The sequence below is a fragment of the Ictalurus furcatus genome, chromosome 12, assembly GCF_023375685.1.
Source record: "Ictalurus furcatus strain D&B chromosome 12, Billie_1.0, whole genome shotgun sequence".
NCBI classification, from domain to species: Eukaryota; Metazoa; Chordata; class Actinopteri; order Siluriformes; family Ictaluridae; genus Ictalurus; species Ictalurus furcatus.
In genome coordinates this window covers 29010484-29022515 of record NC_071266.1, presented here as the reverse complement: position 1 = coordinate 29022515, position 12032 = coordinate 29010484, and the positions used below count along the sequence as shown (strand labels likewise).

The following is a 12032-nucleotide window of genomic DNA, read 5'->3' as shown; positions in this document are numbered from 1 at the left end:
GAGAAGTAAGGGAGTTGATCTGCAGACCAGCTCGGCTTTGTTGTGTGAATAATAAAGTCTATCTCCTAAAGAGCGGCGTCTGGACTCTGATTTCATTATAAGAGGTGAAAGAATCAGGACACTGGAAGAAAAATACAGGAGATTCATGACTCCAGAATCTCCACTAACCTGTTAACCGAGCAGCTCAGGTGGTAAGTTTCAGATGAACTCACCTTTAGTGATGTTACGCAGAGTATCAGAGATCTGAAGCGCGTGCAGAGAAGGAAGCTCCCTTTCATGTGAAGATCCGAGTCCAAGCATGTGTTGTTCTTCTTGTGTTGTTTAATGGTGGTTGACAAGCCAAGTCATGCTGTATTACCGCCACCAACTGGACTGGAGTGTTAAGCATTAATAAGAAGGGAAATACATTTTGTCCAATAAAATGTCCAGTGCTGTTTTCCTGAGATAATTATTTCTCTTTGTATTTTTGACTGTCCTGGGGAACAATTCACTAGGTTTGATAAGGTGATATTGATTGACTCTATATTTCTCAATGTATTTAATAACTTCTCTCTTTCCCTTGTAAACATTACACAATGTAATAATACATGTTAAACAGTCTCTGTTTCACCACATCAAGCATAATCCTGTTTGATGTTTCCATATTTTGAAATATGGATTATTTAATCCAAAATGTCCTATTCGAAGCCGAGTGATAATTGCATCACTCCTTGTTTTTGGACCACACACACAGGAGTTCGTCCGTCGATTTTGACGAAGACCGAAGTTTACATTTCTGCCTCCATTATGGAAAACACAAACTGGGACTCGACTTGCACGTGAATTGGATTAAAGTGAGGATGCCTTGCGTAGCATCGGCCTCACTCTCACTTCCTGGTGACCGCCATGATCCAGAGTCAAGACGACTGAAGATGTCTGTTTTTGGATATTGTATAGATGTTGTGAGGGAAGTTACTAATTTTTACTTTGTTATAGTTTTGTTCTTGTTCTGTTTCATTCTCATCAGAGGATAACGTCTAAGAAGGCCATGTCATGTCACTGAGATCTGTACAGAATGTTTATCTGCTTACAGACACACAAACATGTTCTTCTGTTCAAGGTTCGTCTAAATATCTTCCAAGATCCTAAAACAAAGCCTGTTTAAATTGCTTATCGGTACACAGAAGTGTGTCATGCTCTGCTTTTCATATATATAGTAGTGGTTCAGCTCAAGTGCTTCAGAGCGCTCTCATTATTCTATTCTGTACTAATCATCATTCTGTAATAAACCTTTTTACCTTCAGAGGACGAGTCTGCGAGTGTTGTCTAATTTCCACAACCATGTCTACCCGTTTTTTTCCTTGTCCCACATTTCTAGCCACTTTATATTCCTAAATTCTCTAATTCTTCCTTTTACCTCTTCTTTACTGAGTGGTATATGAACTTCATATACCACTTCACATATCCATATGATCCATTACCTGTTTAGCCAGTCTGTCCACTATTTCATTTCCTTGTACTTCCACATGTTCTGGTACCCAACGAAATCTCAGGACCATCCCCAGTTTCTGAATTCTAAGTAGATGCGCAAGTATCTCATATACTAATTCTTGTCTTGATTCAGAATGCCCATTTAATAAGCTATTTACACCTGATTGAGATTCTGAACAAATAACAGCCCCCACTGGCTGAACTTCCTCCACTCATTGCATAGCCAATAAAATCGTTATTAACTAATAGTAAGTAACTACATTAGTCTTCTAAAAAGAAGATGATCCAGGACAAGGAAAGGTACATACTACATTAAGTTATCTAATATTTGTATAAGGGTGATTTAAACTTGACATAAAATTTTTAACCTCCTTTCAGTGCGCCACAATCATGTCCAGTAGGTGGCGGTAATTCATCAAAACTGGTTTACCAACCGCCAATAAACCTGGGAAGAAGACGACGAAGCAGAAGAAAAGAAGAAGAGAGAGAACACCACCACGCTTGGACGCAGATCTTCATGTGATCTTCACATCTTTATGACCTTTACCAAACACTTGCCTGTCAAAATAAGGTTTGATGGCTTATACCCAGATATAATAAATAAATAAATAAATAAATAAATAAATACATGCACACACATTATAATTATTTATGACAGGTTTATATCTAAGGCTGTCTCTGACTGTGTTATATATTTCATTTCTTGCCTTGTGTTTTTTCAAGGTCAGAGATAACATTCCCAAGCTTAACCTTCCTTCTTATCCATTTCCTCTCACATCTTTTTTCTGTCCTCTCTACATAAGCAAGGCCTTTCCACTCTGTAGAATAGACTGGTGTAGACATGGATATTCCTCTTGGTGATCTAAAGACACTGAAAGTGCACAGTAAACAGATTATGTGAAGATCAATCCAGTAAAAAACATTAAAAACCTTTGGTCTGAATTAAACCTAAGAATGTGACAATGCTGTGAGGAAGTGTGTCAGATGTATTCTGAGATATCAGAAATGGTTAGTCTGTTCTCCTAGAATCCTTTTGGTGGACTTTTGCTCAGCATTCAGTATAATAGCATCATTACAGATCTAGTAATGGATAAACTGATAGTAATGTAATTTGACTAATAAACTCAAAATATTCCATAGGTAAACTTTATTCAAGTTGATGAAGGATGATTAATATGATGAGCTTACCTGTGAGTGTCAAAGCAAAATATCAGAAGATTTATACATGTAATATTTCAGATTTTTTAAAATAAATTACACAACTATGATTTGCATTATGGAGAATTTTTGTTGATTAATAAGAAAAGCATAAATCTGATGCAATATTAAACATGAGATTTACCAAAGTGAAGATGTCATCAAACCCAGACCCCTGGTAATGTACTCTCTCAATGCTCCATTCACTTCGTCCATGATTGTGATACTGATCCTGCATAAAATTCTAAGACTTGCAGGTCATACAAACATCAGCTTACTTCTTAAAGAAACATATATACAACAAAAATCCATTCATTGATCTTACAGTGTAACTGTTATCCTGGTCAGGGTTGCAGTAAATCTGAAAACTATATCAGAAACATTGGGTTCAAGGGACCATGGATTGGATGCAGTTCCATCAGAGGATGTTCAAAAGACAAAAGGGTGTGGTGGTCAGGCATCCCCATACTTTTGGCCATACAGTGTAGTTTGCTGTAGTTAAATGGACACTGCAAAGACGGAGCATTTGACAAATTCACATATCAAGATCTGATGGCTTTATGTTAGAGCACTTGTGTTTCCTTAATGAACTTGAATAAGTATAGCTCCATCCACATTGTCTGCAGAGGTACGGCTTCTGTCCTGTATGACTCTGCTGGTGGCTGTAGAGGGCACTCTATTTACGAAAACATGTTCCACACTGTGAGCATTGGTACGGCCTCGCGCCTGTGTGTATGCGCTGGTGTGTCCGAAGATTACTGTCTTGAGTAAAACTCTTCCCACACTGTCCACAGTGATACGGCTTCTCTCCCGTGTGAATGTACAGGTGTTGTTTGAGATGACTCTCTCGAATAAAATTCATCTCAAACTGTCCACACAATGCGGCCTTACACCCATGTGAATGAGCTCGTGCTGCTGGAGATGACTTTGACGTGTAAAACTCTTCTCACACTGTTCATAGTGATACGGCCTCTCTCCTGTGTGAAGGCGCTGGCGTTGACTGAAAGAACTCTGGTAAGCAAAACTCTTCCCACACTGTCCACAGTGATGCGGCTTCTCTCCTGTGTGGATGCGCATGTGCTTTTGGAGAGTACTCAGACAAGTAAAACTATTTCCACAGTGGGAGCAGTAATATGGCTTCTCTCCTGTGTGGATCCGCTTGTGATCTTTGAGATGATGACTTTTACTAAAACTCTTCCCACAATCTGAGCAGTGGTACATCTGGAAAACACAAAATTATTCAAGATGCTTAAATAATTTTAGATTTTGTCCCCATGTGTTTATAGAATTATTTTTGGAAACATCTTACAATACTGTAATACGGCTCGACCACCCAATCACCCACCTTTAATGGTTATAACAGCTTTGTAATTTTATATTTGTAATGTGATTGATTGCAGGCCAATTTTCACTAGTGTCAAAACCACTGTGACTAATCATTTTTGAGAGCCAAGATGAACAAGACATTTGACCAAATTCACACATTATTTGTCATCACTAATCACACAGAAATAGTTCATGTATATCTTATGTGTTTAGACTGGAAAATCAACATGGATGTCACATTTCAAAGACGGTTATGGAAGAAATTGCAGATTTTCAAAATTTTATTATACAATTCAACCAAAACACAAAGGATACTTAGACTGATGCAAAACACTGTGGTACAGACTAAACAAACTAACAAGATCAAGACACGGTAACATGGAACACGGTCGTCTAAGACAAACATAAGACAGAGAAGCAGTGAAAACAATGGCTATATTTTATTTATTTATTTATTTTATATATATATATATATATATATATATATGTTAACAGAAACGTGATTCAGGTGCAGGTGGTCATGTGACATTGTAGTACAGTGCAGTGGCTGATGGGAACTGAAGTCCAGAGTTACCTCCTTGATATATGACAGAACCCCGCCCCAAGGGCGCTTCTCCCGGAGCGCTCACAAATGCACTCCCTCCATCTGGTGGTCCTGGCCCCTTGGGCAAAATGTCCCCAGCAGAACTAGGAGACTGAGCGACGTCCTCAGCGGGGCTGGAGCGCAGAGCGACGTCTCCGTGGCAGGACAGTGGGACAACTTCCTTCGCAGGACAGGGGAGCAAGGTTCTCTGCGAGGCCAAAGGGAGGAACAATGCTCTCCACGGAGCATGAGGGGGGGGAACGATGTCCTCTGTGGAGCAGGAAGGGAGAGCGGCATACGGTGCGCAGCAAAGAAGAGAAACGACGTCTTCAGCGGAACATGGAGGCAGACTTGGCCACCGTGCTGCAGCTCATTGTCAGGGTCTTGGCAATCTTCTTATAGCCTAGGCCATCTTTATGTAGAGCAACAACTCTTTTTTTTCAGCTCCTCAGAGAGTTTTTTGCCATAAGGTGCCTTGTTGAACTTCCAGTGACCAGTATGAGGGAGTGTGAGAGCGATGACACCAAATTTAACACACCTGCTCCCCATTCACACCTGAGACCTTGTAACACTAACAAGTCACATGACACCGGGAAGGGAAAATGACTAATTGGGCCCAATTTGGACATTTTCACTTAGAGGTGTACTCACGTTTGTTGTCAGCGGTTTAGACATTAATGGCTGTGTGTTGAGTTATTTTGAGGGGCCAGCAAATTTACACTGTTACACAAGCTATACACTCACTACTTTACATTGTAGCAAAGTGTCATTTCTTCAGTGTTGTCACATGAAAAGATATAATCAAATATTTACGAAAATGTGAGGGGTGTACTCACTTTTGTGAGATACTGTATATTGTCGCGACGGACTGACAGCCGTTGCACAAGAAATTAAAATCACTCCTTCCCCGACTGCCACGCTGGCGCTGAAGAGACGGCCCCACTTCAATGTTGTGGACAGCCAGGAAGCATATGGCGGTGGGGCGGAGCCGCCAACACACCCCCGACCGATGACTGGTGCGCCACACGGGAGAATTCCACCATTTAACAGATGAGGGGAGAGTATAAAGGGCCGCTCTTCCACTGGACAGGGGAGAATCTGCTCATGTGACATGTGCGCACGGCTTCCTGCCAGCTCGTAGCATTGGTGACCTTACATGTGTTGACTAATGGAAAGTGTGTGTGTGTGTGTGTGTTTGTCTCTTTCTTTCAGAAGACTCAAAGACTCGAGCGAAGCCTCCGCTCCCTAGCTACACACGCGGCGTTGCCTGACCGCCCAGAAGAGCCCCCGTTTTTCCGGAAAGCACCGGCACATCTACGGCAATACCGCAGCCCACTGATCCCGCACCATACGCTGCCACGCCCACTCGCAAGCACACGAGAACACGCACGTACACACTCGCACTCACGCACACCCCCAGCATGCCATAAATAAAGAAAACCTCAGTTTTTTGCAACATTACAACGGCCTGCTGTGTGTCTGTGCTTCACCCACCGCTTTTTATATAAAAAAAATTGTTAGGAAACCCAAGTCTTTAACACTAGAATCATACTGCAATCATTTTATAGATATATCTGAAACACTGATGCCAAACATTGGAACAATATTGTGTATTTTTGTTAATTTCTACAAAACTATAAACATGTTCATAAATATTCTTTTCCACCCCAAAAACAAACTCTTCTGAAGAAAACCCTAATAAGACCCTATTTTCACCCACATCTATTATGGAATATTTTTTATCAAAGTATAATTCACTCATGTATAACCAAAGTATAAGGTGTGAAAGAGTATCAACAAGTTATAATCAAAGAAATGAGTTAATCCACTAAAACTTATGCTTAAAGAGTATAACCAAATGTTAATCAGTATACTGGTACCTGTTCATGCTGGGAACTTATGTAATCTTTTTAGAATGTAATCTTTATTTAAAAAGAGAGCTGGCTGTACCATGCCACCATTAAAAACAATGTAAGGATGGAGGACCAAGCCTTAGAGTTAATGGTAGTGCACAGGCAAGGTCTGAATAAATAACAAAAGAGGAAAACCCCCACCTGATGAGATGAGTGTTTTAGAATTGTATAAAAGCATGTATCGAGGATAAGTAAGGGAGTTGATCTGCAGACCAGCGCGGCTTTGTTGTGTGAATAATAAAGTCTAACTTTTCACATCAAGACCCCGAGACTCTTAGAGAGCTTTTTGCTGAAGAAGATTCCACAACACTATCTAACAAGTGTTACACATTTCCATCTAATGAACTGTATTTATCTAGCTAACAGTTAGCAGGCTTGTCTTTTGGTTTGCTAATCTGCTAATTGTTTCAGAATTTACAACAGAAACATGCAATGAAATCAGTTCCTTTATTAATAATCTTAAGACCACATAAAGTGTGAGTCCTGACCTGAAGTCTTCTGCTTGTTGTATATAGTGTTGTAAAGGTTACTTAATTATAAATAAGTTCTCAGAGTTTAAAAACTAAAAGAGAAATCAGACACGAGTAAACTTTACCTTTGAGCCAGTAGCAGCAGGAGTCTGTGGAGATTTTCCTAAAGAGCGGCATCTGGACTCTGATTTCATTATAAGAGGTGTAAAGAATCAGGACACTGGAAGAAAAATACAGAGATTCATGACTCCAGAATCTCCACTAACTTGTTAACCGAGCAGCTCAGGTGGCAAGTTTCAGATGAACTCACCTTTAGTGATGTTATGCAGAGTATCAGAGCTCCGAAGCGCGTGTGGAGAAGGAAGTGCTCTTTCACATCAACTTCCGCAAACAAGCGTGTGTTCTTCTTCAGAGGTTTATTGGCGGTTGGTAAACCAGCTTTGGTGAATTACACTGAAATGAGGTATGAAAAAAATTGTATATTTCAAACTTAAATCCTGTTATACAATCCTGTTAATGTTAAATAATTTAATAATAGTAGTATATACCTTCCCTTGTCCTGGACCTTTTTTTTTTTTTTTAGACGAATTACACCCATAGTGAGGAGCTTTTCTTTAAGTTCAGATCTTTCTTTTTATATGCTGTACATTGAAGGGGCACTGGCACCCTGTCCAGGGAGTACCTCGCCTTGTGCCGATGCGCCCTGGGATAGGCTCCAGGTTCCCCATGACCCTGAAAAGGAGTAAGCGGTAGAAGATGGATGGATGGACGGACACTGAAGGGGCACATGTTCCACTGTCTCTGCTCCTCTCGTCGTGCATTATAGACTATCCTTTCTGTATTAAATTGCTTTTGAATACTGTATAGTTGCCTTCCTTTGAGCGCTCTGTCCCGTTTCTCTTGCTCTTGATTTTAATTATATGCTTTTATTGTTTATGTTACAGCCCAGTCTAGGTTGGGCAGCACAGAGTAACCAGCTTGGAATTCAAGTTGATTGATCTTTAAATAATGGAAAAACAACGCAAACAGGGTTGTGCGAAAAAGGTTGTGGTATACTGTAACAGACAATATATACATATAACTGTACAAATTAACCAACCAGGCGTATCTTCAGGATGGGCCAAGGCCAAAATAATAAACAAAAGAATTCTATTGTTTAGGTAGCTAGCTTACCTAAAAGGAAAAGAAAGAAAAACAAGGATTCTTCCCTAACTACCTAAGCAAAGAAACAGAGACAAAAGGAACCTCTCCCAAAATAAATGGCAGTCACACCCCTACTGATAGTGAACCAAGTGAACATGTGTGTGTGTGTAGTTTATATATATATATATATATATATACACATACATATACACACACACACACACACACACACACACACACACACACACACAAGTGAAGAGAATACTCAATAACAATATGTGGGATAACCAAACTCAAAGTCGAAAACCAGGCAAAAGTCAAAACCAGAACAGCAGTCAAAATACAGCATTAGCCACAAGGGCAAGCAACACAAACCAAGCACTCTCCAAACAACAAATCACACATAAACACCTCCAACATCCCACACATTCTCCCGCCGTCTTCCTCTTTAAGTATGGCTGCCAATCAGTGAGGTCATCCTGGAGGCAGGAGCAAGGCAGGCTAGGGCAGGCTGGAAAGTCTGGGAGGGAGTTCGGACCTGCACACAAAATGACAGCACAAAAAACTTCCCGTCCCAAGATAGCGGGTTGTAAGGTTTACCTTTGTTTTAGATGTAAACTGTAAAAATGTGATACAGTAAATTATCCTTCTGTGTTACAGGAGTGGATGAATACTGTTGTATACTAAGTACAATATTATTAAATTAGTTTATTAACCCCCAAAAATGCAAATAGAAAGTCTATAAGAGAAGACTTAGATGAAAGGACAGTTCACTGTTTGTGATGGTGTCACATGCATGTATATCCTCACGTCTTGACTAGGGATGCACCGAAATGAAAATTCTTGGCCGAAGCCGAATATAATGAAAAACTTGGCCAAAGGCCGAAGACCGAACACGTTTTTCCGCGTTTTTTCCCATTTATTTTACTGTTTTTTTCACCATTGCATAAATTAAATAGTCAAAATGTGCTTTTTACTATTTCGTCTTGCTTTTCAAAGAAAAAAAAATCAATTACAAAAACTACAATTTCAAAATATTTATTTAACACTGAACATTTTTCTTCATTCCAGCAGACATAGGCTACCAACAAGGCACAATATAATTTTAAATAAATAAATGAGTAAAATAAAAATATTTTGATGTGGTCATCTTTGAGCCCCTTGAATAGCCGATGTTAGGCTTATAACTGACTGCTGAAAGAATGGAACACTCTGTAGCCTACAACAAAAAAAGTGCATTAAAAAGTGCATTGACAAGAGTGCAGAAAATGGTTCTATTGGGTTCTATAGGGCTCTTTATATTGGGGATATATACCGCTCCGTCCCTGTACACCTCGCCGAGTATTATAGTAGGTATAGTATAGTTAGATACGTTGTTAATGTTATGTTCCCTTAAATAAATACGTCTTTACCTGCTTCCGTACTCTACTCCCTTACGTCTCGCGACGTGACAGAATACTCCCGAACAGAAACAATTAAACGCACGTGTCCACAGTAAACAATGTCATGGTTGTCAACATCCGAAGAGCATGCGCTCGTGCACGTAGTTCGTGCATGCGCTCGCCCCCTCATCGCTCCGAGCTCGCTGCTGGAAGTGGAGGTCGTGAAATTCGCGCATCTCACTCTGGTTGCTAGGCTATTTGGCGCGTCATCAAACACGTCAAATTTATTCGGCCTTTTCACTTATTCGGCAGAACACTGAAAATACCTTTTTTGCTATTTTCGGCTGTCGAACATTCGGTGCATCCCTAGTCTTGACTATTGCAATGCTCTCCTTATTGGTTTACCTGCTAATTCCATTGCTAGGTTGCAATATATTCAAAATTCAGCCTCTAGACTTCTTACACATACCAAGTGCTCAGCTCACATTACTCCAATCCTGTCTGAGCTGCATTGTCAGAGGTCAAGACCACTAAAATCTACAGAGATAGACCAATAACATCTGAGTAAAATTAGCTGTATATAATCATGCCATAGTTTCCTATGTACACGTTAACTAGAGAAATATTACAATAATCAGAGGTTTAGACTTCACCCTATTTAGACTTGATCCATCAACTTGATGTTGTCCTAAATGGGTTTTTCCTATCGAGTCTGTACACTCTAAGTACACTTAACTTAATGCCAAGTTGTTAGCGTGGGCTCTAAAATCTCAGTTGGCGTGCCCCAATGCTCCAATTGAACCTGGATTTTAGCCTGTACTAACTTGGTCGCAGATTTGCGGTAACAAGGACTTAATGTAATCTACTAGAGACAATATTTCAGCATAAGTCAGAATATAATCAAGTCTAAGAATTTATTTAACCAGGTATGAACACATCCAAATCCAGTACTGCTATTAATAATAATAATAAGAAATAATTACATTCAACATTACATTACAATCAAATTCAAAACATAAGAAAGTCAGAACTTATATACCTGGTAGAGAAAACTACACACAGTGATCATGTGTGAGATCTGTCTACAGATTCCCAGAATCTTTGGTCAGCCCTCCCCTAAACACCCAGATGCTGTGTCGGTCCACCAAATGGTGTTGTTTGTTATTATAATTTGATGTCTGTGGAAGGATGTACCTTATTTACATACAGGAGCTAATTCAAGTGAGGGACCCTGGGAGGGTATGCCTTTAACGGCATGCAATATTTTTATTTGAGCTGCTGTTGAGAACATATTTTCCAGACGCACTGAGACCTTTTGTATAATACAGCAAAACTGTATAGTCAACATCTTATTCACATTAAAACATGTTATGTAATGCATATAGACTTTGGGTGTGTTTAAGGTGATCTCAATACAGAGAAAGAGAAGGGTGTGAGGAGAGGAAGAAGGAAACAATGTAGTGAGGATCTTCCAGTCTCCACTCAGCATGATGTGTTCTCTCAGGTGACTAGGCTAATTCTGTGGGAGAGTGTTTGAGTGTTAATTCCCGTGCGAGTCCTTTTTCCTCAGAGCCCAGGTCTCTCTAGGTTCAGACGTCTTTGTAAGGCTGGTGACAAGATAAGAATGATCAAACTCAGATATAGATTAAAAACTTTATCTCAGAACTCTTATGACATGAGCAAGGTTTACATTTACATGCATAAAATTTTCAATACGGCATTCAAGGTCTCGAACATCCACCATCTCCGTGATGTCATCATGGAGGAGTGGAAGAGGACTCCAGTGGCAACCTGTGAAGCTCTGGTGAACTCCATGCCAAAGAGGGTTAAGGCAGTGCTGGAAAATAATGGTGGCCACACAAAATATTGACACTTTGGGTCCAATTTGGACATTTTCATTTAGGGGTATACTCACTTTTGTTGCCAGCGGTTTAGACATTAATGACCGTGTTGAGTTATTTTGAGGGGACAGCAAATTTACACTGTTATACAAGCTGTACACTCACTACTTTACATTGTAGCAAAGTGTCATTTCTTTAGTGTTGTCACATGAAAAGATATAATCAAATATTTACAAAAATGTGAGGGGTGTACTCACTTTTGTGAGATACTGTATATGGGTGTAGTGGTCAGGCATCCCCATACATTTGGCCATACATTGTAGTTCGCTGTAGTTAAACGGACGCTGCAAAAACAGAGCAACTTGGACCAGAATTCTCTTCAAACTGCCTGTAAACACAACCATCTTCTGTTGGCTTGAAAAGGTGTCCAGTTCGATAGTATGCACAACATGACATTTTAGAAAACAAATTCTAGCTCACATTTAAAAATCAATTAAAATGAAAAGTGTTGCTATATGTATAATATAATGCCTGTGTGTTATGCTTATGTTAGAGAGAGATGTCAGAGTCATGTGCCTCACTCAGAGGTCTGGATTGGTTGATTAAAGTGGGCATTCCCACTGGTTAAATGTGTATTCCATGTTTGGTGTCGTAGCGTTTGGGGGAAAACGATATAAATCATGAATTCTGATCAAACCCAGAGAAAA

General features: G+C 39.8%; 1 protein-coding gene across 1 annotated transcript in view; it reads right to left on the bottom strand.

The window, feature by feature from the left end:
- Positions 1–11949, bottom strand: part of LOC128616294 (zinc finger protein 420-like) — a 45435-nt gene extending 33486 nt beyond the window's left edge. Inside the window, exons 1-6 of the mRNA XM_053638869.1 lie at positions 9515–11949; positions 8514–8640; positions 7508–7691; positions 7270–7412; positions 7085–7179; positions 213–3888 (exon numbers count right to left, since the gene is read on the bottom strand). The gene's annotated coding sequence lies outside the window, so the exon portion shown is untranslated. The remainder of the gene's footprint in view (positions 1–212; positions 3889–7084; positions 7180–7269; positions 7413–7507; positions 7692–8513; positions 8641–9514) is intronic.
- Between the last annotated feature and the right edge of the window lie 83 nt (positions 11950–12032).